Source organism: Felis catus, chromosome C2 (genome assembly GCF_018350175.1).
Source record: "Felis catus isolate Fca126 chromosome C2, F.catus_Fca126_mat1.0, whole genome shotgun sequence".
In the NCBI taxonomy this organism is placed as follows: domain Eukaryota; kingdom Metazoa; phylum Chordata; class Mammalia; order Carnivora; family Felidae; genus Felis; species Felis catus.
In genome coordinates, this window is record NC_058376.1 from 22,193,696 (window position 1) to 22,220,534 (window position 26,839).

Below are 26,839 nucleotides of genomic sequence, written 5' to 3' on the forward strand. Positions count from 1 at the left end.
AATGTTTTTAACGTTTATTTATTTTTGAGACACAGAGAGACAGAACATGAACGGGGGAGGGTCAGACAGAGGGAGACACAGAAACTGAAACAGGCTCCAGGCTCTGAGCTGTCAGCACAGAGCCCAATGCGGGCTCGAACTCACGGACAGCGAGATCATGACCTAAGCCGAAGTCGGCCGCTTAACGGACTGAGCCACCTAGGCACCCCTGAAGCATTATTTACAAACTAACCACTCAGAAATTTACTCAGAATAAATTGTTTAGATCAAAATAAGTATATTTCCCAAATGGCCAGGAGTATAATGCTTTGATGATCTTAACAATAGTGGAAATAGTTAATGCATTAATTTATTCTTTTCTCTAATTTAGCAATTGCTCTATCTCTTCAAGTCCAAAGTCCGCCAATTCTTCAGCTGTAGCACAAGATTATGAAGTCATAATTTTTGCCTCCTTGTAAATACTCTATCCATTCTCAGGACTCCTGTAGCATTTTATCCTTATTATTCTCATATGATAGTATTGTTGTTTTGTTATAAATATTCATATGTATATTTTACCTCCCCTGTTAAACTCAGAGATTGTAGAGAATCCATATGTTACTGTATTTACATCTATTCATCATCTAGTATTCTGTTCATTTATTTCAATGGTTATTTAACTTTGGCTGACTAAATAATGCCCCTCACCCCCGCAAAGATGACCATATCTTAACTCCCAGAACCAGTGAATATATTACTTTACATGGCAAATGAACATTGCAGATGTAATTAAGTTAAAGATATTGAGATGAAGAGACTTCTTGGGTTACCCAGGTGGGCTCAACGTAATCACATATGTCTTTATGAGAGGGAAGCAAGTGGTTGGAGTCAGAGATGTGAAGATGCTAATCTGATATCTTTGAAAATAGAAGATGGAGCCATGAGCCAAGGAATACAGGCAGCCATTAGAAGCTAGAAAAGGTGAGGAAACAGATTCTCTCTTAGAGTCTCTAGAAGGAAGGCAGTTCTATATTGATTTTAGGACTTGTGACCTCCAGGGCTGTATGATAATAAATTGTGTTTTTTTTTTTAAACTACTACCCACTAACTTTGTGATAATATTTTACAGCAGTAATAAAAATTAATACATTAACTTTATTTAATCTGTATATCTTTATATGTGTATCAATCTATATATACATATGTATTTGTAATACATATATCTATGTATCTACCTACATGATTTAATAAGTGGTTTGAACTGCAAACCATTTTCCATCTGGGGTGGGTTGTATTTCAGGCATTTTCTGAGTAAGTACTGTTGAGTGATTCATTTTATTTATTGCAACAATAGCAAGAGTGTTGTGATAACACCTGGTATAGATGTATGTGTTAAGGGTCCTATGGAGGAAGGGAGAAATTGTCTGTAAATCAGACTTGTGGGTATAGAAAGATAAAAAATGAGGTACCTTTAATTTTTTTTAATGTTTATTTTTGAGAGAGACAGAGCTTGAGCAGGGGAGGGGCAGACAGAGAGGATGACACAGAATCCCAACAAGGCTCTAGGCTCTGAGCTGTCAGCACAGAGCCAGGTGAGGGGCTTGAACTCATGAACCATGAGATCATGACCTAAGCTGAAGTCGGATGCCTAACGGACTGAGCCACCCAGGTGCCCAAAAAATGAGGTACCTTTGAAGAATGAGGAATATATGCTAGACTAAGATGGATGGCAGAAGAAAAAGTTATGACAGAAGATAAGCTATTCTCATTACCATTCTCATTTAGGTAAACTCAGGTTGATTGATTTTCTTGGTACAAGTGATAGATGGAGAAGGAAAAGTAGAGAGTTAGGAAAATATCACATCGTTATTCACCATATTCACTAAATTAGAAATTTTAACTTTACTCAGAAAGCTATTGAGGGTCACTGAAGGTTTTTATGATCAATTAATATAAAATGAGAAAACCAGAAACAAATAGAAAGCGTAACTGGAAATACTGAGCGTTAATTAAAATGTTAGTGTTGCCATTTATTGAAATTATTAGAGTGATGGATTCTGGTGGGTTAAAGAATCTAGTGTAAGAAAGACTTTGAAATAGTATTTTATGAAATATAAATGTTGAAGTATGATAGTTGTGCTAGGAATGTGAATAGGAAATGAAAAATCTATTTGCCCTTAAGGAAAACCTGAGAAGCTGCAAAAGTGACTGTGTAAAAGCTTGTTTTGATTGTAGACCTACCAGAAAATCCATCAAGGAGCAGACCCCTTCAATGACCAAAGGTTCTTGATCCAAAGAATGGCAGACATTACATGCACATCTATCATAAAGTATTACAGACTTTCTCAGTTACAACAACTGACACATAAACTCTCACCCAATCACTCAAACTTAGCTTTGTTCAATTCCTTACTCACAATGTTTGCATCAAGAAGTGATGAAACACCTTTAATTGCATAAAGCTGTTCCCTCAGGAGACATTCTATTTATGAACAGAAATGCTGTATACAAAAAAAAAAAAAAAAGCAGGGGTGGGGAAGTAAGATTGTGGTTGTTTTGATTGTCAGATTACATTGGCAAATTGGTATGATGGGGAATAGAAATAATCTTAACTGTCCCTTTAGCTTAATGAGGATTCTGATCTCATAATTTATTTCTGCCCTCTGTTCTGCCACATGAAATGTGAGGTCACAAAAGGGAAATGAATAATATTTCAATATCACTATATAGTTAATATATTCACTAGGGGAATTAGGATGTGCCTCTATACTGCCACAGAATGGTATAGCTGTCATTTGCTTCAAGCGATCAGTTAAAAGATTAGAACAAAGTCTCAGACCTAACTCATTAAATTCAGAAAACAGGTATTTTGTTAATATAATGGGTCTAAATAAGTTATGGGTTTTGAATTATGATTAATTAAACAGAATAATGTCAATAGCACATTCAAAAGATAATGGGGAATAAAGATCAGCAATGCCTTAAAAAAGAAGAGAGAAAAGAAGAGGAAATTTTTCCATGAAGATGTGTAACCATAATATTTTGAGAGTCTGTAAGAATTTTTTAGTTCACTGACTTCCAGTATTGGGACCCACAGTATTTCTGTAAGAATCAAACAGGTGACAAGAGTATGTTTAGTAAGATGACCCATTTTTTTCTGAATATAATCCTCTGTTTTCTAGAGTTAACTGATTCTTCATTTTTAATTAATAAAACATTTTATACAATGAAAACTTTAAACAGATTTAGATATTTTTTGGATGAGTAGTGATGAAAATTATAATCTGGATTTACTACATTGTTAAGTTTTTCTTTTTTTTTTCTATTTTCGTCTTTGCCATTAATGAAGTCTGGTTTTCTGTGTTCCTAAACTTTTCCTTGTCCTTAGTACCTATCAAATGCCTTGTCACATTGTATGCGCCCAGTAGCTGCTGTTAGAATAAGTTGGATAGACTGTATGATATTTAATAAATAGGACAACTGTTTCAGAATACTTACAGGGAAATGGCCAGGAACTCAAATCTGGCAAGCATATTTGTGATGGTTTTGTATCATTTATAACCAATGAAGTATATTACAAATTAGCAAACAACTTGCAAAAATATATAGGATACCTTTGTTGTGATTTTGTTAGATATCTTGAATTTATAACCTTTCCATTATCAGTTTTGTACAATTCTCAGTTCCTCAGATTCAACATTTGCATTCAGGCTGTGTTGAAATAATAGAAGATTCTTATACCAGATAAGATAATTAATGCATTGAAGGTTTCCAAAATTAACTATAGCCGGATATTAATTTAGCCGTTCCTAGAATGTTCGTGGGTTGCAAAAAGTAATGCTGTCAAATGGTGATATGAAAACAAAAATTATGATGATATCCTTTTTTTTCACTGCCACAAATATAAGTGGCATGAGTTGCTTCTACATTTTTATCTTTCTCACTTCTGCAGTCTTCATCCTAATAACTTATTTTCTCTTCAAACTGTCCATAGTGCTTAACAAAAATGCCTTCATTATGTAACAAGAGGAAAAGAGGAAAGTGAAGTGTGATGTCTGCTACTTAATGAAATATTGATCTTGATCATTGGGAATTTGGAGATATTTTTAGCTATTGAAATAGTTGCAAGGTTAACATTTTTAAATTAAAAAAAATTGAAATAAATTGATATTCAGCTAGCATCAAGTGGAATTATTTCATTTTACAAATAATAAAAAGAAGATCCAGGGCACTGATGGTCTTATAAATTATCATCCATGTATTTAGGGGAAAAGTGAGTACTTGAACTGTTCTGTCTCAAGATAATGTTCTCAATTTGTATTTTTACACTCGTGTCCCTGCAGTGTAACTTTGCCTATTTTTCAGGATATTCTCTAATACTTCCTTTAATACATTTTTTCTATATACACTTTATATTATTGTCAAGAAATAAGAACACAAACTATTAATATTTTACAGTGATTTCAACTTTTTATAATTTTGTGTCATTTGATCGAAATTAGGTGTTGTCATCCCTCTTTCTCCCATATTTCTGCTTAATACTCTAGTGGATCAGCCACCAACCCTCTTTCCATATACAGGAAGATACTTTCTTCCTTGAACAGTTCATTTTACCAGCTTCTCCAATGACATAAGGGATGTCTGAGTGAAGAACCTTAACACCCAAGCCGTATTCACTACAGAATGGGAGAAAATCCTGAATTAAAGGCAAAGATCAAACCTGCCTCTTCTCTTCCTCTTCCTTTTTCCATTTCCTGACCTCACAGGACAAGCACAAAGGGACAGCTTTGCTTTCTACATGCAGGTTGTATGGACCCCATGATTCAGCTGTTGAGGTAAATAGACTTGTGAGGGATAACGTTCTTCAGTCTCAGGCCCACTTCCTCTCTCCAAAAAGTATATTGGCAATATTTTAGGAGTTATAGGAAGCAGTGCTGTCTAAATGGAGATTTACTGCCTCTCCTGTTAGAGATGCTGAGATCGATATTATCAGTGAGAACAATAAATGAGAGGAGAGGTAGGTGGTACCTCAAACCATAGCAAACAGCCCCAGGCAACCAGATTACAATAAAGGTATGCCGGGCATTATTGTATTCTATTTTTTGGCTGAAGAAGAAATGGAAGTAACATAACTAATCAAAACAAATATAGAGCTCAGATCCAGGTCTTCTGATTTCCAATCTGCTTCTTCCACCAAACCGCACAGAATAACTGAACTATTAATTTTAATATTAGAAAACTTACAAAACTTTACAATTATTATTTGTTCTTGGATTTGCAAAAATATCTTTCCAGCCTACATTTTCCATCTTCCTTTTCATGTGCATAAACTCCTACACTAGCCCAACTATTCTCTGTATATACTTTCCCTATAATCATGTGGTTTACTTAGCCTGGAATGCCCTACTTTAACTAATATAGTGTTATTCATGCAAAATTAATTTCAAATTTTAGGACACCTATTATGAAAATAGTAACATGTTGAGAAGTAAACAAAAATTCCTTAACTTATCTCGTATAATTAAGACTTCATGAGGTTAGCAATTTGAAGTAATATACTGAGTACTACACTCTTTTTGTTATCTATAATAAATATTAACAATTTGCCATTGGTAGTGATAATAACTATAAATATATATATATATGTTTATATATATATATATATTAATTTACCTTAGAAAGAAAGAGAGAGCATGAGTGGGGGAGGGGGCAGAAAGAAAGAGAGAATTTTCATCAGGGTCCATGCTTATGCAGAACCTGATGAAGAACTCAATCTCACAAACTGTGAGATCATGACCTGAGCCAAAAGCCACCCAGGCACCCCAATAACTGTGATATTAGATGTCTATAGCTTGAAAAGAAACTTGAAGATCTTTAATAAAACAAAACATTAAATACTCAGAAACTGACACATCATTCAACACTAAGACTTTCAACAGTTTACAGAATAGTGATAAAATCAGATGCTTGCAATATAATAGATGGGGCCCCAAGGAAATTCATCTTCTTCTCTTTAGATCACTCCTTCCTTTCTAAAGGCAGACACAATGTCTTATTCATCTAGGTTGCCAAAAATTTTACAAACAGAATCTTAAAAAGTAATTTGGAAAGTGTTTTTGAAACAAGAGGTAAATGAATGCAGCATCCACATTGCAACATGGTAAGGATTTGGCCAGTAGTCAAAGTGAATAAAGTCAGGTCAGAAAATAAGGGTGCTGCTAAGAGCTGAGACAAGGTAAAATTTAAGTTTTGCTATTGTTGCTGATTTTTACTTGTCGTTAATAGAGGGGATCTGAACTTGTTAGAAAAGACTACATATAAACACATATATACCAATAGGCAAAACCTTGTTTTGTGAGCATAACTCATTCTGGAAACATTTTGTAATCCAAAGCACTTGTGTATATCAAAGCTAATTTCAAGAGTAATTGGATCAGTTGTGATCTTGTGACATTTGGCATCATGTACTACTTATACTGCAAGACATTGCTTTCTTATCAAGTTAAGATATATTATAAATGATTGCTCATTTTGCAGAATACTTGCAGACCAGGTAACGCATATTCCAGGGTTTTACTGTATATGTGTGTGTGTGTGTGTGTGTGTGTGTGTGTGTGTATGTGTGTGTGTGTATATGTGTATATATATGTGTGGATATATATACATATACACACATACATACACATATATGTGTGAAAATATAAAATGTATATATATACATACACATATATGTGTGAAAATATAAAATGTATATACATATATGTGTGTGTGTGTGTATGTGTGTGTGTGTGAAAATATTAAATGTTTGGCAGAGAAAATAATATTTTGGTAATAATGAGTGTACTCTTCAAACTCTAAGTTATTTATGCCCAAACATTGCAAGGCCATATCTCTAGAGCTTTGCTATCTAATGAGTAGCTATGTAAATTTATGTTTAAATTAATTTAAATTAAGCAAAATTAAAAATTCAGTTGGACTAGCCACATTTCATGTGCTCAGTCGTCAAATGGGCCTGCCCTAAGAGCAATGCAGACCTAGAATAAATTTAATATCATAGAACGTTTCATTGGTTAACAGTAGTCTAAACATAAATATGAGTGAATATATATAGTTGGGAATAAATTATAGCTACATGAAAATTATCTGTCACAAGCACACAACTGAGTGTGTCCTTGGCATTTTACTTTGCACAGTTAGATATTCATGTATTGTGTTAGAAACACTCATATCATCCCTGTAACATTCTTATACATTTGGTGTATTATGTAAAGAGAATAAAATATCTTCCAACTGTATTATATTCTTTCAATGGATTCATTTTTGGAAGATCTCTTTCATTAACTTTTTTGAAGTATTCTTACTATAGAGAAAACAAATCTAAAACAAGCCTCAGGTGTTTCTTTGGGGCTGGGATCCCTGCTCTGGAAAATTATAGGTTTGCTTTGTTATGAGAACTTCTGTCTTCCAGAGAGCATTTTTTTTTCTTTTTTATAGACTTTTACTTGACATTTATGCTTTAATGGCAATGCAATTTAGGAAAAGAACACACTGATCAATTAGTAAACCCTTTTAAAGACAAATGTAAGTCTAGCATATCGGTAGGAGTTGCAATAAGAGAGAGGACAAGTAGCAATACTATGAAAGGAAAAGAGGAATGCAAATTAAATTCTCTGCCTTGCAATAATGAAGGTCATGCCAATATAAAAGGAAGTTAAAATGTTATAGTCTCCAGGATGTTGAAGAGACTCAAATGAGTTCTCAGTATAGTTGTTAACATCCAAAGATGATTGTCAAGGCCCGTGTAAAGGAAAAGATTCCACAACTTCACATATACATTTTGACAGCGCTGTCCAAGTGTATAATAGATATTCAGGATAATTGAAAAAGGTGAGAGATACACGGTCTGGGGTTCAGATGTTTGTAAGTGAAGAGAATCATGGACCAGTGATCTGGGAGTGGCCCTGGAAGGTAAGGGCACAGTCAATACCACAACTACTATCGTTGAAAGTCCAAGAAAGTTGACGTGAAGGCCCCTCAATAGAAACATCAGGATAGAGTATCTGAAAGAGAAGTACATGTATACAATATTTGTTGAAATAAGAGCAGTATCACCATGGGTTATGGCACAAACAAGTATAGGCAGGAGAAAAGGGGTGAGATTAATTTTAAAAAATAAATTAACAAAAGAGAGTTGTGTACAAGAAACTTTTGCAAGCAAAGAGATGAGAAGTTCATTAGCATTTTGTTGATGTGTTGAGCAGGGATGATTGATACACTTAATTAGAAGTGAAATGTATTCTGACATTTTTAAGTCTGATTTACTAGATCCAGAAAAGAGGGTCCATTATCACGTGAGTATCTAAACTAGGATATGGCCATCTGACTTAAATGATTTTCTAATCTTCTTCTGCCAGTGTTAAAAAATAATATGCAAATTCAATTTGTTGTCATGAGACAGGATGAAATAATTTATATAATAACATATTTACATGTTAAAATTCTATTCAACCTTTATACCTCAGCTCAGATGGTTCCTCTTTAATGAGACCTTCATTAATCTCTGTTCATTATTGGGTTCACTTTTAAACAGTAGGTTCAGAAAAGCAAATTACCTGACAGAAAAGGAAGTAATAAGCAGCCAGACAGATGTTGTAGAAAAAAGGTTAATAGGTGAAGAGCTAGGAATCAGCATAGTCCTGGAAACAATGGCAGAGGACCATTTAATATGACTCTAGCTTCTATAGTACTAAATGAAGTAAGGAGAAGAGGAGGCTAGTGTGTTGACCCATTGTCCATTCATTTGAGACTTGATAAAAATATTATTTGATCTCAAGAGGAAAGCTCTCAGTTTTTCCCCATTGAAGATGGTATTAGCTGTGGGCTTTTCATATATGGCTATTATGATGTTAAGATGTTTCTTCTATCCCAACTTTCTTGAAGGTTTTTATTAAGAAAGGAGACTGTATTTTGTCAAATACTTTTTCTTCCTCTATTGACAGGATCATATGGTTCTTATCTTTTATTCTATTAATGTGATGTATCATATTGATTGATTTGCTGATATTGAACCAGCCCTGCAGCCCAGGAATGAATTCCACTTGATCATGGTGAATAATTCTTTTAATACACTGTTGAATTCAATTTGCTAGTATCTTATTGAGAATTTTTGCATCCATGTTCATCAGGGATATTGCCTGTAATTCTCCTTTGTAGTCGGGTCATTGTCTGGTGTGGGAATCAAGGTAACGCTGGCTTCACAGAATGAGTCCAGAGGCTTTCCTTCCTTTTTTATTTTTTGGAACAGCTTGAGGAAAAATAGGTATTTAACTCTGCTCTACATGTCTGGTAGAATTCCCATGGGAGGCCATCTGGCCTAGGACTCTTATCTGTTGGGAAATTTTTGATAACTCGTTGAATTCCTTCACTGGTTATGGGTCTGTTCAAATTTTCTATTTCTTCCTGTTTGAGTTTTGGTAATGTGTGGGTGCCTAGGAATTTTTCCATTTCTTGCAGATTGTCCAGTTTGTTGGCATATAATTTTTCACAGTATTCTCTGAAAATTGTTTGTATTACTGTGGTGTTGGTTGTGATCTCCCTTCTTTCATTCAAAATTTTATCTATTTGAGTTCTCTCTCTCTTCTTTTTGAGAAGTCTGGTCAGGGATTTATCAATTTTGTTCATTCTTTCAAAAAACCAGCTCTTAGATTCATTGATCTGTTCTACTTTTTTTTATTCTGTGTTGTTTATTTCTGCTGTAGTCTTTATTATTTCTCTTCCTCTGTTGGCTTTGGGGTTTCTTTGCTGCTCTGCTTCTAGTTCCTTTAGGTGTGAGGTTAGGTTCTGTATTTGGGATTTTTCTTGCTTCTTGAGATAGGCCTGGATTGTAATGTGTTTTCCTCTTAAGACTGCCTTTGTTGCATCCCACAGGGTTTGGTCTGTCATGTTTTCATTTTCATTTGCTTCCATATATATATATATATATATATATATATATATATATATATACTTAATTTCATCTTTAATTTCTTGGTTGAACCATTCATTCTTTAGTAGAATGTTCTTTAACCTCCATGCATTTGGAGGCTTTCTAATTTTTTCTCTTGTGGTTGATGTCAAGTTTCATAGCATTGTCATCTGAAAATATGTATGGTATGATCACAATCCTTTTATATTTGTTGAGGGCTGTTTTGTAACCCAGTATGTGATCTATCTTGGAGAATGTTCCATGTGCCCTTATGAAGAATTTGTATTCTGCTGCTTTTGGATGAAGAGATCTGAATATATCCATCAAAGTCCATCTGGTCCAGTGTATCATTCAAGGCCATTGTTTCTTTACTGATTTTCTGCCTAGATGATCTGTCCATTTCTATAAGTGGAATACTAAAGTCACCTACAATTACAGTATTATTATCAATAAGTTTGCTTATATTTATGATTAATTGATTTATATATTTGGGTTCTCTTAAGTTGGGGACATAAACATGTACAGTTGTTAGTTCTTCTTGATGGATAGACCCCTTAATTATAATATAATGTCCTTCATCTATTGTTACAGTCTTTAGTTTAAAGTATAGTTTGTCTTGTATAAGTATGGCTGTTCCAACTTTCTTTTGACTTCCAGTAGCATAATAGATGGTTCTCCATCTCCTTTCAATCTGCAGGTGTCCTCGGTTCTAAAATGAGTCTCTTTTGGACTCATATAGATGGATCTTAGTTTTTTATCCATTCTAATACCCTATGTCTTTTGATTGGGGCATTTAGTCCATTTACATTCAGAGTGATTATTGAAAGATATGGATTTAGTGCATTGTGTTATCTTTAGGTTTCGTGTTTGTGGTGATGTCTCTGGTCCTTTATAGTCTTTGTTGCTTTCTTCTCACAGATTCCCCCTTAGGATCTCCTGCAGGGCTGGCTTAGTGGTCATGAATTCCTTTAGTTTTTGTTTGTCTTGGAAAGGCTTTATCTCTCCTTCTATTCTGAATGACTGCCTTTCTGGTTAAAGGATTCTTGGCTGCATATTTTTTCCTCTTCAGCAAGTTGAATATATCCTGCCACTCCGTTCTGTCCTGCCAAGTCTCAGTGAACAGGTCTGCTACTACCCTTATGTGTCTACCCTTGTAGGTTAAGGCCTGTTTGTCCCTAGCTGCTTTCAGAATTCTCTCTTTATCTTTGCATTTTGCTAGTTTTACTGTGATATGCCATAATGTTGACCTGTTCTTGTTGATTATGAAGGGACTTCTCTGTGCCTCCTGGACTTGGATGTTTGCTTCCTTCCCTACAACAGGGATGTCCACTCTCACTACTGTTTTGTTAACATAGCATTGGAAGTCTTAGCCTCAGCAATCAGACAACAAAAGGCACCCAAATTTGCAAATAAGAAGTCAAACTTTCACTTTTCACAGATGGCATGATACTCTACATGGAAAACCCAAAAGACTCCACCAAAAAGCTGATAGAAGTGATACAGGAATTCAACAAAGTCACAGCATATAAAATCAATGTACAGAAATTGATTGCATTTCTATACACCAATAAGAAATCAACAAAAAGAGATATCAAGGAATCAATCACATTTACAATTTCACCAAGAACCATAAAATACCTAAGTATAAACCTAACCAAAGAGGTAAAAGATCTGTATGCTGAAAACTATAGAAATCTTATGAAAGAAATTGAAGACAACACAAAGAAATTGAAACACAGTCCGTGCTCAAGGTTTGGAAGAACAAATATTCTTAAAATGTTGATACTACCTAAAGCAATCTACACATTCAGTGCAATCCCAATCAAAATAGCACCAGCATTCTTCTCAGAGCTAGAACAAATTTTTTGGAACCACTAAAGACCCTCAATAGCCAAAGTAATGTTGAAAAAGAAAACCAAACCTGGTGGCATCACAATCCCAAGCTTTAGCCTGTACTACAAAGCTGATATCAACAAGACAATATGATATTGGCACAAAAACAGACACAGAGACCAATGGAACAGAGTAGAGAACCCAGAATTGGACCCACAAATGTAGGGCCAACTAATCTTTGACAAATAAGAAAGAGTATCCAATGGAAAAAAGATGGTCTCTTTAGCAAATGGTTATGGGATAACTGGACAACAACATGCAGAAGAATGAAACCGGGCCAGTTTCTTACAGCATACACAAGAATAAACTCAAAATGGATGAAAGACATAAATGTGAGACAAGAAACCATCAAAACCCTAGAGGAGAAGACAGGCAACAACCTCTTTGACCTCAGCTATAGCAACTTCTTACTTTGCTTTACTTACATACATTACAACACATGTCTCTGAAGGCAAGGGAAATAAAAGCAAAAATGAACAATTGGGTCCTCATCAAGATAAAAATCTTCTGCATAGCAAAGGAAACAATCAACAAAATTAAAAGGCAACAAATGGAATGGAAGAAGATATTTGCAAATGACATATCAGATAAAGGGTTAGCATTCAAAATCTATAAAGAACTTACCAAACTCAAAACTCAAAAAACAAATAATGCCAGTGAAGAAATGGGCAGAAGACATGAACAGACATTTTTCCAAAGAAGACATCCAGATGGCCAATAGACAGATGAAAAGATGCTCAATAACGCTCATCATCAGGGAAATACAAATCAAAACCACATTGAGATACCACTTCACACTGGTCAGAATGGCAAAAATTAACAACTCAGGAAACAAGTGTTGGTGAGGATGTGAAGAAAGGGGAACCCTCCAGCACTGTTGGTGGGAATGCAAACTGGTGCAGCTACTCTGGAAAACAGTGTGGAGGTTCGCCAAAAAATTGAAAATAGAATTACCCTACAACCCAGCAATAGTACTACTAGGAATTTATCCAAAGGATACAGGAGTGCTGATTCATAGGGGCACATGTACCACCAATGTTTATAACAGCACTATCACCAGTAGCCAAGTTATGGAAAAAACCCAAATGTCTCTGAACTGATGAATGGATAAAGAGGATATATATAGAAATATTTGCAAAGTTAAAAAGCTATATTTTTCAGTATATATGTTTCTTAGCAACAACTTCCATATAACATGAAACAAGTGAAAAACTGGAAACTATTTTTTTTAATTTTTTTTGTGTTTAAATTTAAATTTTGTGTTTAAATGTGTACTTGCCTCACATTGTCTTCCTAGGTTGGCACTCATATATACATCTTCTTTATCCATTCATCGGTTGAGGGACATTTGGGCTCTTTACACACACACACACACACACACACACACACACACACACACACACTGGAATACTACTTGACAATGAAAAAGAATCAAATCTTGTCATTTGCAACAACATGGATGGAACTGGAGGGTATTATGCTAAGTGAAATGAGTCAGTCAAAGAAAGATATCATATGTTCTCACACATACATGAAATTTGAGAAACTTAACATAAGACCACGGAGGAAGGGAAGGAAAAAAAAAGTACAAATTGACAGGGAGTCAAACCATAAGAGACTCTTAAATACAAGAATAAATTGAGGGTTGATGGGGGGAACAGTGGGGAGGGGAAAATGGGTGATGGGCATGGAGGAGGGCATGTGTTGAGATGAACACTGGGTGTTGTATGTGATGAATCATGGGAATCTACTCCTGAAGCCTCTAAGAGCACACTCTATACTATGTATGTTGGCTAACGTGAAAATAAATTATATTTAAAATAAAATAAAACAAAATAAACTCCATCATCACAAAAAAACCCATTATTTGAAAGAAAACACAGAGCAGCAACTTCAAGAACACTCTGAAATTATCTCTTTCCAAAAGCATTTTCTTTCTCATCTGAAAGGCAATAGGATTCTATATATACAACAGCTAATACATATTAAGGTTTTCCCCTGGTATGGTAATGGAAAGACATATCTGTCCTTATAAACATGCTTTCCTTGAGTGGAGGTCAATAACTTGTCCTTTGAATGTCTAGTGCAGGGTCTATTTTACTGGTTTTCTGTCCTTGAGCCAATCTGTGAGTATTGCAGTGCCACAAGCCTCAATTCTCTGCTCTTTGTTCTTCTCTAACTGCATTCACTCTCAATATTACTTTAACTCTTCCCTTGCCTTTAAATTATATTTAAAGATGATGCTGTCTGAAATGTTTTTATTTACTACTCCATGAACTCAAGATTCAAATATCTAAAACAAGGAGCTCAAAAATCTAAAACAATTGAGCTCAAGGTTGGTTCAATTGGTTGAGTGTCCAACTCAGGACATGCCCCTAGGGTGGTGGGATGGATCCCTGTGTTGGGCTCTGCACTAAGTGTGGAGCCTGTTTAAGATTCTCTTCTCTCCCTCTGCCCATCTCCCCCACTCCTACTCTCTCTTGCTCTCCAAAATAAAATTAAAAAACAATCTTAAACAATATTCAACATCTCAATTTGCCTATCAAGAAATATCTCAAAATCACCATGCCCTCGATAGTTTGTTTGTGCTTACACCTTCTCCTTTCCCAGCAATGTCCACAGAGTTGACAGACTGAGCCTCCAAAACACTAGATATCAGATCAGACTATTATGCTTTCCAAATAACTTTCAAACACAGCCTGGTTTATGTATATGTGTATGATCAGACTATTTGCCTACTTTTGACATCATCTCCGTCTCTGTGCTCTTATTACTGTTTTCTAAGCATATTTTACATCTAACACATTTTGGTCACATTTATTTTGGACTTAAGCTGAACCATCTGTAAAAATTCTATTGTTTCAAACATTTAATATTCTCTTCAATATACATGTTGTCATTTTATTTTAATGAATTATGCTTTCCTTTTGTGGCTACTGTATATGAAAGCTCTTCTTGATCAGTGTTTAATTTCTGAAGATTATTTAGGAGGGATACTTGTGTCTAGTAGTTATTTACCCTCAGCTTTCATTTTAAAAATAAATCTTGTGTTGTAAATGTATCAGTAGCATATCTTCTCACGTTATTTATTTATTGTTACTGAATGTCACTGGGAAGTAATAACAGAGATTATGTAGATATTTACATTTCAGTGCCAATTTGCTTATGATCTTAGGTCACTGTCTGAGTATTAGATTTGTAAGGTATTTTTGCCATGAGACTTTTTTGAACATAGCATTAACTATGGCAATGGTGAGAAGTAACCAATCTGATAACTTGTAGGTCATAGTGTGAAAATTAATGATGCAATGAATATTTCCTGAATAAGTATGGCAGATTTTAAAATAAATGTTGTGTATTTATGAGAGGAATTTTGTGTAGGAGAATAAATACAACAGCTGGTTTTTAATCATATGTAGAAATTATGATTCTAATCTGTTACATTTAATAGCACAATACATTTGAAAGAATGCGCTACTAAGGATTCATATTACTAAGCATTTTTGCACAATAAGCATCGCTAAAATAACTCATACTCTATGCTTTTGAAAACAGATTGGCATTTCCCCCCCTTGCTGGGCTCATTTCTTTCCCTAACACATGTCATTAGCAAATAACCTTGAGCTTGGTTGGAGAAAATTGTTTCACCTTTGGTTTCTTAGCTCTTGAAGTTAGCCATCCAAGTCTCTATAGTATGGGTAGAAGTCTTCACTCTGAAGAAGTGATACACCTGGGGAAAAGTTAGGAATTAATGACTTCTTTCTTCAAACACGTCAATGTGAGCGTGTAATCACTGTCACTAGAATAAACAGAAAATCTGGGGCACCTGGGTGGCATAGTCAGTTAAGTGTCTGACTTCAGCTTAGGTCATGATCTCACAGTGCATGAATTCAAGCCACACATTAGGTTCTGTACTAACATTGAGGAGCCTGCTTGGGATTCTATCTCTGCCCCTCCCCCACTTGTTCTCTCTCTCCCCCCCCCCTCTTTCTCTCTCTCTCTCTCTCTCTCTCTTAAAATACTAAATAAAAATTTAAACAAAGAATAAGCAACAAATCTTATTAAGTGTTTAAAACAGTGTTGGAAAAGGTGGCACTATTAACAATATCATCATCCATGCACATATGTGGTTATGGCATTGATGTGTCTTATTTTGAAACTTTAACCATCAGAATTCCAGAATAAATAGCCATCCCTATTCACCATCTCATTCCAATAAACCCTTCTTATACAATGTCATTTTAGAAATCAATCCAAAAGGAAGAATAAAGGAATATTAAAAAGCAAAATTATTAGGAAGCTTACAAACAATTTAAGCATAGTAAATGAAAATTTCTATTATACAATGTTTTCAATTTTAAAGACACATTGCAGTGTGGCCAAATGAAGAATTTGGCAATTCCTGTAAATAATAAAAAGGCAATAATAAAACCAGAAAGCAATCATTTCCAGGGTCATGAAAATCAACCAAAAGTGTTCAACTAGTTGAGAAATCGTTATTTCTGAAAAACTTCTGAACTCTGAATAAGAACCATGGGAATCTGTCATGTTACTGCCTGAGGTTGCTCTGATTTCCTACCTGGCTAGCTCTATGGTTTAACCAAAGCAGACAAACCATAAAACTCAACATCCTCCTGAAAGGAAAGAAGAAATTTTTTTAGAACAGAGTGCAAAACACCACATCCAGAGAATTTATTAGTAATACAGTAACCTCAGTGGTAAATAATGGGAACAATGAGAGGCTTGGGGAGCCTGAAGTTTGACACTTGCTGGGGTAAGCAGTGGCCAAGTAGCCAGTTATTCATTAGGGGGATCCAGGAATTATGGCAGAGGAGGATTTGCTAAATTACCATACATCTTTGGCTGACTGAAACAGCTTTGTGTAGGCATAGGAGAGCCTGCAGAGGACACAGTCATTAACACATTGGACTCATTGCTGAGTGCCCATGTGACTGTGTGCACACATAGAATGTGAGACAGTCCAGTAAAATGGAAAAACCAGGACAGTGTTGAAAACAAGCTGAAATTTGAAACTGTTCTGCAACCCAAACATTTGATCTGACCAAATATAGATCATTAGCAAAGGATGAAAGTCTTACCAGGTAAAAACGTTCGGGCTAGCTTCTGAACAATCATTGGCTGATCAGTAAACTATGAAGATACAAGAATGACCTTTAGAAACCCATCTACACCATCAGTTATAAATGACCAGTAAGCACATGAAAAGATGCCCAACTTCATCACATATTATGAAAGTGCTCATGAAAACAAGATAGCACTTTCCCCCCAAAGAACAACTCTAATAAAATGACAAGGAACAGAAAGCATTGGCGAGGATAGAGTGGAATTTGTGCCCCAATATATTGTTGATGGGAATATAAAATGGCACAGACACTTTGGAAAATAATTTGGCAATTTCTCAAAATGTTCAACATATGGGTATCATACAATCAAGCAATGCCATGCCTAGTCAACTGAAAGTAAAAGAATGGGAAAAGATTTTACATTAAACAAAAGAAAGCAAAATGAGCCAATGTCTAGCTTCTACTATTTTTAAATGCCTCATCTGACTCCAGGCAGAAAATGCTACACAGTGGACGTGTATGATATCATCCCTTGAGGATACTGTTCAGACAGTAACAAGTGGGTCACAGCAGAATATTTAAGTATTAGCGTCCTAGGGCTGCTAATTCCTAATCACCACAAAATGGATATCTTAAAACAAGCAAACAAAAATTATTTTCTCATAGTTCTGAAAGCCAGAAGTTCAAAATCAAGATATCAGGGGCACCTGGGTGGCTCAGTTGGTCATTCATCCAACTTTGGCTCAGGTCATGATCTCACAGTTTGTGTGTTCAAACCCCACTTCAGGCTCCATGCTGACAGCTCAGAGCCTGGAGCCTGCTTCATATTCTGTGTCTCCCTCTCTCTCCCCCTCCCATGCTCATGCTTTATCTGTCTGTCTGTCTCTCTCAAAAATAAATAAGTATTTTAAAAAACCTCAAGATATCAGCAGGGCCTCACTCTTTCTGAACTCTCTAGAGGAGAATTTTTTATTGCCTTCTACAGCTTCTGGTGGTCCCAAGCATTCCTTGAATTGTGGCTACATAATTCCGATATCTGCTTCTGTTTTACATGGCCTTCTCTCTGTCTCTGTGTCTTCTCCTCTTAGGAGGACAGAAGTTATTGGATTTAGGGCGTATCAGAATCCAGTATAATCTCATTCTGATCCTTAACTAATTACATCTTCAAAGATCTATTTCCAAATAAGATCACATTCTAGGTAGTTTCAGGTATATATGAGTTTTGGGGGGACATTATTCAACCCACGCTATCTTACAACATGTAATGGCAACAATTTATCCTTATTGGAATTTAAGTCATGGCAACCATACATGTCTTTACAGAATGCCTAATTTAACAGTATGAGATCCTGTACAACATTGGTTCAGACCCAGCGTACCATCCATTTGTTTGAAAGAATAGCAACATTTGACACATGACTGCTGTGTCCACTGATAAAAGCACACACCACATCATTAGGAGGCAACCAGATTAGTAAAATAATGGAATGTTAATTTATAGGCAGAGTTACTTTCTCTTAGGGCTCAGGGACAATACATTTGAGATTCTGTAATTCAAGATGTAGTACATTCATTTAACTAACGATCATGATGTATGTACCCAGTAGCAGAATAAATGGGTGAAAACAGAATTGATTCTTCTCACCACACTCCAGTATCCCATTAGTTGAATTTAACCTTTCTGCTTTTGTAGTCATGAACTCTGCTAGATTATAGGTTCTGGATCCCAGAGAGGAAAGCTACGGTCATAGCTAAACGTTTGAGAAGGGAAAAGTATGTTCCACACTTTTCTTCTCAGCATCTCAAGGTTCTGTAAAAACTATTAATAAACAATTTTAGCAACTATGATCTGCCAAAGGTAATGCAAAACTCTAATTCATACCACTTAGAATAGCCAATATGGGAAATCTAGTTTCCTGAGGGACAGCATTGATGAGTATTAGTTATGGCCTTAGGATCAGTTACAGCAACAAGGATCTTTTCAACAATCTTCCTGTATTGACTCTCCTGGAAAATTTTCAGGTTGTCACTTTCTTACAGACTCACTACTGGAATGGACTTAGTGGAGGATCTGAGTTGATTTGAGTGGTAAAAGGGGTGGACTGTAACAGAAATGTCTGGTGCCTACAGGACTTCGACTTACTGCACATATCTCCTACTTCAGACTTTCCTCAGGCTAACAGAATACCACTTCAAGTGTATTGCACTCATTTTTGGTTTTTTTTTTTTTTTTTTTTACTTTTTGCTACAGTTTTTTTTTTAAATCAGTGTAGATACCCTTTCATCATGAATGTACACAGACAACCTCATAATGTGGAAGAGTTAATATTTTAAAAACCTCAACCAGTGGGGCAGAAGACAGTAATGAATGCTTCAAACTTCTTTCTTTCAGTTGGCAATTCAAGACGGTGGGCTTTATACCAGTTATGAACTCCCAATAGAAACTAATTCCAATTATACAGATACTGTCCTCAATAACAGACATTTAAGTTGGCTTTCCCACTTCCTGTATACCTGCCTCTTACTTTTTCTTTCTGAGACCATCACCCAGAAAATCTAAGATTGAAATCAAAACCTGCCTAAATTTCTCCTTTCAGCAGGAACATGGTCAAAGTCATAAAGGTATTACTTTCATCAATGACTACAATAATTAGTAGCAAGGGTTAAAACAATTTATGTGTGAACATTATTTTTTTTTCAAAAATGAATCTAGCATTAAATTCTGTTAACCATTCTTTTAATGCACTGCTATATAAAAGTAGCTCCAAAACATAAATTGAAAGGCCAGATCCAATCGAATACATTCAGTGCAATTGCTAGTTCCATCCTTTTGGGATGTTCTATAAATATAAGTGATTGCATGTGAATTCATCAGGTTGAAATTTCAGTTTTTACAACCACTTACTCATATTCAAAGAGCTTCCAATTTGAATCACCATTATTATTAATAATAGTACTATAGGGAGCTGAAGATAATTACCATCAATCTCCCCTGTATTGCAAGTTATTTCTTGCATCTGAGATGAAACTTATAAACTCCCTTTCAATTTGTGCCTTTTCAGAAGCAGGAAAGGATTAGGAGATAAAAGGTGTTATAGAGTACAGGAATATAGTAAGTCTTGGTTTATTCAAATGCTCAGCTACAAAGCTCAGCTCTAATCAAATAATCATGTCATTTATCCTCATACCTGGCATGAATTGTCTAAAAGATGAGATCTTATTCTGCTTGAACTGCTAATTAACTAACTAGAATTTAAAAATTCTTATTTAAATCTGAAAAATATGAGGAAAATTATAGGAGTGATAGGTACTCTATTAGTGAGAAGAAAGAGGGATTTCTTTTTGAATGTTTTTAAATCTTTTCAGATGTATATCTGGTAGACTCAATTAAATCTAAATTACTTGTTGGCAAGAGTTACTCTTTCTTATATTATTGTCCTTTCAAATTCCTAAAGTTTTCAGAGATATTTTAAACTTAGGGGTTGCATGATGACTCATCTGAGAAGATTAATAAGTGTATTGCACTAAGAGAGAATCAGTATGAAGGGACAAATCAGACATATCCAATATTGTTCTAGTATAGAGGTTTTATGTAACCATTTTACATCAAACAAAATCTTGTCAAGTTGAATGAAGCCTATAATTTTCTCTTTTGGTATTTTCCTTTTTTGTGGTAAGAAACACATATCATAATGTTTACCATCTTAACCATTTTTAAGGGTACAGTCCAGTTAAGTATGTTCGTTTTGTTGTGAAACCGATGTCCAGAACCATTTCATATTGTAGAAATGAAACTCAATATCCATTAAATAACAACTCTCCTTTCCCATCTCCTGGTAACCATCATTCCAATTTTTATATCTATGAATTTTACTACCTTAGATACCTCATAAAAAGTGGAATTATACAGTATTTGTCCTTTTGTGACTAGCTTATTTCGCTTAGCATAATGTAAGTTTCATCCACGTTGTAGCATATGACAGGATCTCCTTCCTTTATACAACTGCAGTGTATCAGTGTATGTATATGCCACATTTATTTACTCATTTCTCCATTGATGAGCATTTGTGTTGCTTCCACTTCTTGGCTATTGTGAATAGTGCTGCTAGTGAACATGAGTGCGCAAATATCTCTGTTATTCTGATTTCAGTTCGTTTCAAAATATTGCTAGAAGTGGGATTGCTAGATCATATGGTAGTTCTATTTTTACTTATTTTAGAAACTGCCATACTGTGTTTTTTTTCTATGGAAGTTATACTATTTTACAATCCTATCAACAATGAACAAGGGTTGCATCTTCTCTATATCCCAGCCAACGCTCGTTGTATTCTGTTTTCTTAATAGTAGCCATGCTAATGGGGGGGGGGGGGGAGATGTTATCTCATTTTGGTTTTTATTTATATTTTCTGTGATTTTGAGCATCTTTTCATATACTTGTCCATTTGTATATCATCTTTGAAGAAATGTCTGTTCAAGACTTTTGATTACTTAATTTTTTATTGTTGAACTGTAGGAGCTCTTTATACATTCTAGATATTAACCCTTTTATCAAATATATGCTTTGCAAATATTTTCTCCCATTCTATAGATGGCCTTTTCATTTTGTTGATTACATCCTTTGATGAACAAAAGCTTGTAACTTTAATATAAATCCATTTGTCTATTTTTGCTTTTGTTGCCTGTGCATTCACCATAATTTTTGTAAATTCACAAATACTTAGGATTACAAAGAATCAAATCATGCTGAAATATGTTAATCAAAAATATCAAAACTATTAAAAAGGCAGTTATTTATATGTCGTATTGAAGCATAAAATGATGAATAGTTGTGACAGGAGGAATAATGGAAAATTTAATATAATAATAAATATAACCATATAAAAGTATAACATAATATAATTTATCAAATAATTAATATAATACGTACAAATATAAATATATATTCTATAAATATTATAATAATAAAAACAGAGGTACTGATGATTGAAAAAATATTTCAAGATATCTGAAGCACTTGCTATACGACATGAATCTATATACCATTTTAATTGGTGACAAGTTACAGATACTTTCATACTGCTTTTCATGATGTATATATATTTAAGATGTGTGAAATTTCAATCAGATATCAGTAAAAAGAAAGGCTGCATTTTGTTTGTTTGTTCTCATCAAAGCTCATGGATCAAATCCCATTGTAGGCTGCAGATACAGAACTGTTTCTGTAGTGCTTGAGTGAGTGATCTAACAACTCCTAGTAAGAAAGCAAGGCTCTTCAACTCCTGCACCCCACCCCACTGCCACACTCTCTGGAGCCTGCAGTCTGCAAAATTGTCCAGAAGAGAGTACCATGCTTAACCTTGGAACCAACATGGTACAGAAAACAGGTTGCATAGTAGAAGAAACAACTCTATCAAAGTTCTTTAGAAGTTTCCTTATTAAAGTTTTCTGGAAGCTAGAATTATTATACTCAGCAAGTAAGTCAAATTAGCCCTACAAGTATACATATAAAAAAAAAATAAAGACCTCTGCCAATATTCTTTTCTCATCAGTTTTGATCAGAAGCATGAAGATTTAAGGCCATTTAGTACAACACATTTGCACAATAGGCAACCATAAATACTTAGCCTAGAAAATTCCTGTATTGCAAAAAAAAAAAAAATGGCAAGAAAGAATATTGATAGAGCAGATGTGAGTCACCCAAATGTCTCATTCCTTGGAAACTGATTGAATCAGAGAGCAGAAAGGAAAAAAAAATACAGAACAAAATCAAAGTTTTCATGGTTTATGAACCAGGGAAAATGGAGCAAATTAAACACAAAACTCCAGGAGCTACTTCTATTGAATAAAGCAGCAGGGAGTCTTCTGTGGTCAGTTGCCCTAATGAATACAGTCTATTAATTAAATCAAGGCCCTAACAAAATGACTTTTATAATGAAAGAAAATGGTTGACAGGCAATAAGAAGTGTGCATGAATGTGTCTTTAAAAGCTTAAAAAAGCTTATAAAAACAAAAGAGCAATATTTTCAAAGGAACTTTGTAAAAAATGTATCTTATAGGAATAATAGAATTATGAGTAGACTTGTACAAAGGCAATTTAATTGCTGTGACCTACTTTAGCAATTGAGATTTTCTTGATATTCTGTATAACTCTGTTAGAGATTTCTTTCCACGTTTTAGATTTTTTTTTCTGAAATACAATAGCTAAACTAAGCTAAACTTTATGAAATATAGCTGAAAATTGTTCATAATGCTATAGTCAGCACCATCTATTTATTTACAGACATACATAGCATATATATTCCATAAATATAAATATATATAATTGTACATATTTATAATTTCAAAATCCCATTTATCAAATTCTTCTCTCTCTTTGGTAATCTCAAGTTCTCAGAAGCTAACAGAGCTTCACAATAAAATTAAGGTACTGCTAAAGAATATTTTTAATATCCTTAAGATAACAAACGTTCAATTTCCAGAGTCAATTGACCACTAGCAGATTTATTTGAAGATTCTATAGTAGAAACAAAACAAAGTATATTTTAACCAGACGTATTTAAATAATGCAGACCAACTCCTTGATGCAACTTTTGTCGGGTGACATTTATTTTATTTACTCTAATTAGTAATATATTTCTTTCATATGAGTGATAATTCTCCTACATAATAGTTAAGCACTACACATAGTAAATCATATTTCAGGTGCACTGGTAGAACTTTCCCTTGGATAGAACCATTTGTTACAGAGGTTAACTTTATATATTTATACATCAAAAATTGTTTGTGAGTGACAGTTTGCTCTTAAGTGTTTGTGTGTGGGAGGGGGGGAGAGTGTATGTAAAAGTTTCTTATAATCACTTTTGCAAGGAAATATTTTTTTTTCTAAACATCGACAATTCATCTTGATTTTGTGTAATGCCTTTTTAACTTCCCATCAGTGTTCTTGTTATAATAACCATTCAATAAATGTGTGACATCATCATGTTTGAATTGCTCCATCAAATTTATTAGTTGAGCACGGGCTTGATCAGATCAACAGAAAATAGATATGTAAATAAAGTAAGCAGTGGGAAGAGAGATGATGGAAATATGGAAGAGAGAGAAAGAAACTGAGAGAGCCTGAGAGAGGAAGGGAGAAGACAACATGACCTATTAAAGCATAGTTTTCTAAGGGCGGTTGGGTGGCTCAGTCGGTTAAGCAGCCGACTTCGGCTCAGATCATGATCTCGATGTCCGTGAGTTCGAGCCCCGTGTCGGGCTCTGTGCTGACAGCTCAGAGCCTGGAGCCTGTTTCAGACTCTGTGTCTCCCTCTCTCTGACCCTCCCTCGTTCATGCTCTGTCTCTCTCTGTCTCAAAAATAAATAAACGTTAATTTTTTTTTAAAGCATAGTTTTCTAAAATCAGATCTCTGGATTCAGATTGCCCAGTTAGAGCCCTAGCTTTGCCACTTACTGACTGTAGTTACAGGAAAGTCAGTAAACAGCTTCTAAGGCTCATTTTCTTCTCTAGGTAAAAAAAAAAAATAGTACTAATTAAAAACAAAAAGAAGAAAATCAACCTAACAAGGTGTATAAATATCTTGTAAGATACTTATAAGTTCTTGTAAGAACTTAAGCATATAAAGTATCTTTAAGTTACTTTATATCAGGGTTTGAAGTTTTCACGAAACTGCTTGTAGTAGCTTCCATGTTTATTAAAACAATACCAGCTACGAAAGCTAGAGAACAAGAGTTTTCAGAAAAATGGGGAGGAGATGGTTATACCTTTTGAGGCCTTCCTAATTTTATTAGCATGTTTTCTTTCTATATGAACGTTAGCTCATATACCACATATCCCTGAAAATATGTGCTAGGAGGCATTTCATTTCGAGGAATGAAACCAGAAACATGTAGTCTTGATCCACAAAACAGGGTTAGAAGAGGAGGGAGCATTTGAAGGAAAGGAATAGTCTTGGAGGTGCTACATATTGGGGATTAATTGTTTTTTTCACTTGTGTCCTCAAGTTGATGTACCAGGGAAGTAATCAGGGATTAGAAAAAGAGAATATGTATTTATAAGTGATATTTTGGAGTACCTGGATGGCTCAGTTGGTTAAGCGTCCAACTCTTGATATCGGCTCAGGTCATGATCTCTTGGTCATGAGTTCAAGCCCAGAATCAGGCTTCGTGCTGGGCATAGAACCTGCTTAAGATCCTCTCTCTCTCTCTCTCTCTCTCTCTCTCTCTGAACTTCCCCCCCGCCTCAAAAAATTAAATAAGTAAACAATGAAAGAAAGAAATTATGTTTTGAAAAATTAACTTCCTTCAGAGGTAAATGTATGAAAATATTCAAATATGGATTTTCTATGAAAGAAAGACGTTGGAAAAAATAAGGGAGTGCAGGTTTTCAGGAAATAATACATAGAAGATTCTACTGATGTTTAGAACAATTTCTCAGCAAAGATTCTTGCAAGGTGAACTTCCATTTACAAGGACTCTTCTTTCTATGTGCAGGAACTTCATCTAGAGGAACATTTCTACCTTCTAGCTGTGCCTGTCAGTCATGGAGGTGAATAACATCTATTGATTCACATTTCTTGATTGGGTGGAGAATATTTATTAAAAGCAGCAAGCATTGATGTATCATTCATGTTCTTTTGTCGCTCTTCCCTCCTTATCAGTAAAGCTAGCTAAATGCACCAACCCTGAAGACAGCCACTTCTCCTGGTGAGATATCTTGTCATCTAGAATGGTACTGGGGGCAATGATGAGTAGGGACAGTTTGCAAATGCTTTGGCCACAGATCTAAATACACCCTACAAGGTTAGTTTTTCCTCAACCAAAGCTAATATTTTAATTCCATATGAATGTCTCTGTACCTTTTTTCTCAAGTTGACCCAGAGTTGAGAAGTGAAGAAAGGTATATTGTTTTTAACTGTCTTTATGAACTAGGATCCAAAAATCTCACCAAGATAACTGCTTGATATGAAAATACAGTGCGTGAGATCTAAAGTAAGATTAGTGGAACAGACTTTTTGTCATGAAAATTAAAAGGCAATAAACACTTAATTTCAAATAATATGGAGGTTATATAAAATTGAATTTGTATATGTAAACAAAAATGAAATATGCAGTGAAATAATGGAAGGATAATTGCTACCTACTATAATATTAATAAATAATTTTGGTTTATAAGATTATTTAGAAAATATGCATTTCCTTTTTTCTCAAGGTTTTATTTAAATTCCAGCTAGGTAACACAGAAAGTGTGTATTTCTTTCTATTTCTTAAAACAAAAATTTTATGAAATGGAGCAGGAAAAACCTTGTAAATGTACATAAATATACAGGTACATATTTTTTAAAAAGCAAACAAAAATTAAACAATCAAAAACATAAACCAAAGAAATTTCTATATTTGACAACACTAGCAAATTTAAATCAAAGAAAAGCACGGAGAAATAACCAGAATAATATGAGTCAGATTACCCTAAGACTTCTTTGTTGTAGGAATAAAATGTCATTACCACTAAGGCAAATTTTCTAAATTTTACAGTAAAAAAAAGAGTCCCCAATTCTATAATTCTGTGATAAAGTTGTCTTTCATATCACCTCAGATAATCTCAGACATCTAATCTCAGATATCCTCAGAAAATCTCAGATAGAATCTAAATAATAATGACTTAAATTAGGCTCCTATAAGGAAAGCCAGAGATGGGAATTCCTGTAAACATAATTCTTGAGGTAGTGTCCTCAGAAAGGGGTAGAGAAGCTGGACAGAGTAGGCCAGACAACTGAGCAAGAATGAGATTTCAGCTATCAAAAGCTTTAGTTTGGCTTCTTGGGGTCATCTAGAACATGAATTGCATCATAAAGTTGGACCCACCTTGAGGGCTTATCACTGTGTGTTTATACCCCTGCATCAGTAAGACAGACATTGG

General features: G+C 34.7%; 1 long non-coding RNA gene across 2 annotated transcripts in view; it reads left to right on the forward strand.

The window, feature by feature from the left end:
- Nucleotides 1-25,980, forward strand: part of LOC109491691 — a 64,181-nt gene extending 38,201 nt beyond the window's left edge. The window contains exons 3-4 of one of the 2 annotated variants that reach the window (XR_006584912.1): nucleotides 25,414-25,468; nucleotides 25,581-25,980. This is a non-coding gene — a long non-coding RNA (uncharacterized LOC109491691). Of the gene's footprint in view, nucleotides 1-25,413; nucleotides 25,539-25,580 lie in introns of those variants that run through there. The other variant, XR_002745556.2, reaches the window with a different exon arrangement.
- The last annotated feature ends 859 nt before the right edge of the window (nucleotides 25,981-26,839 follow it).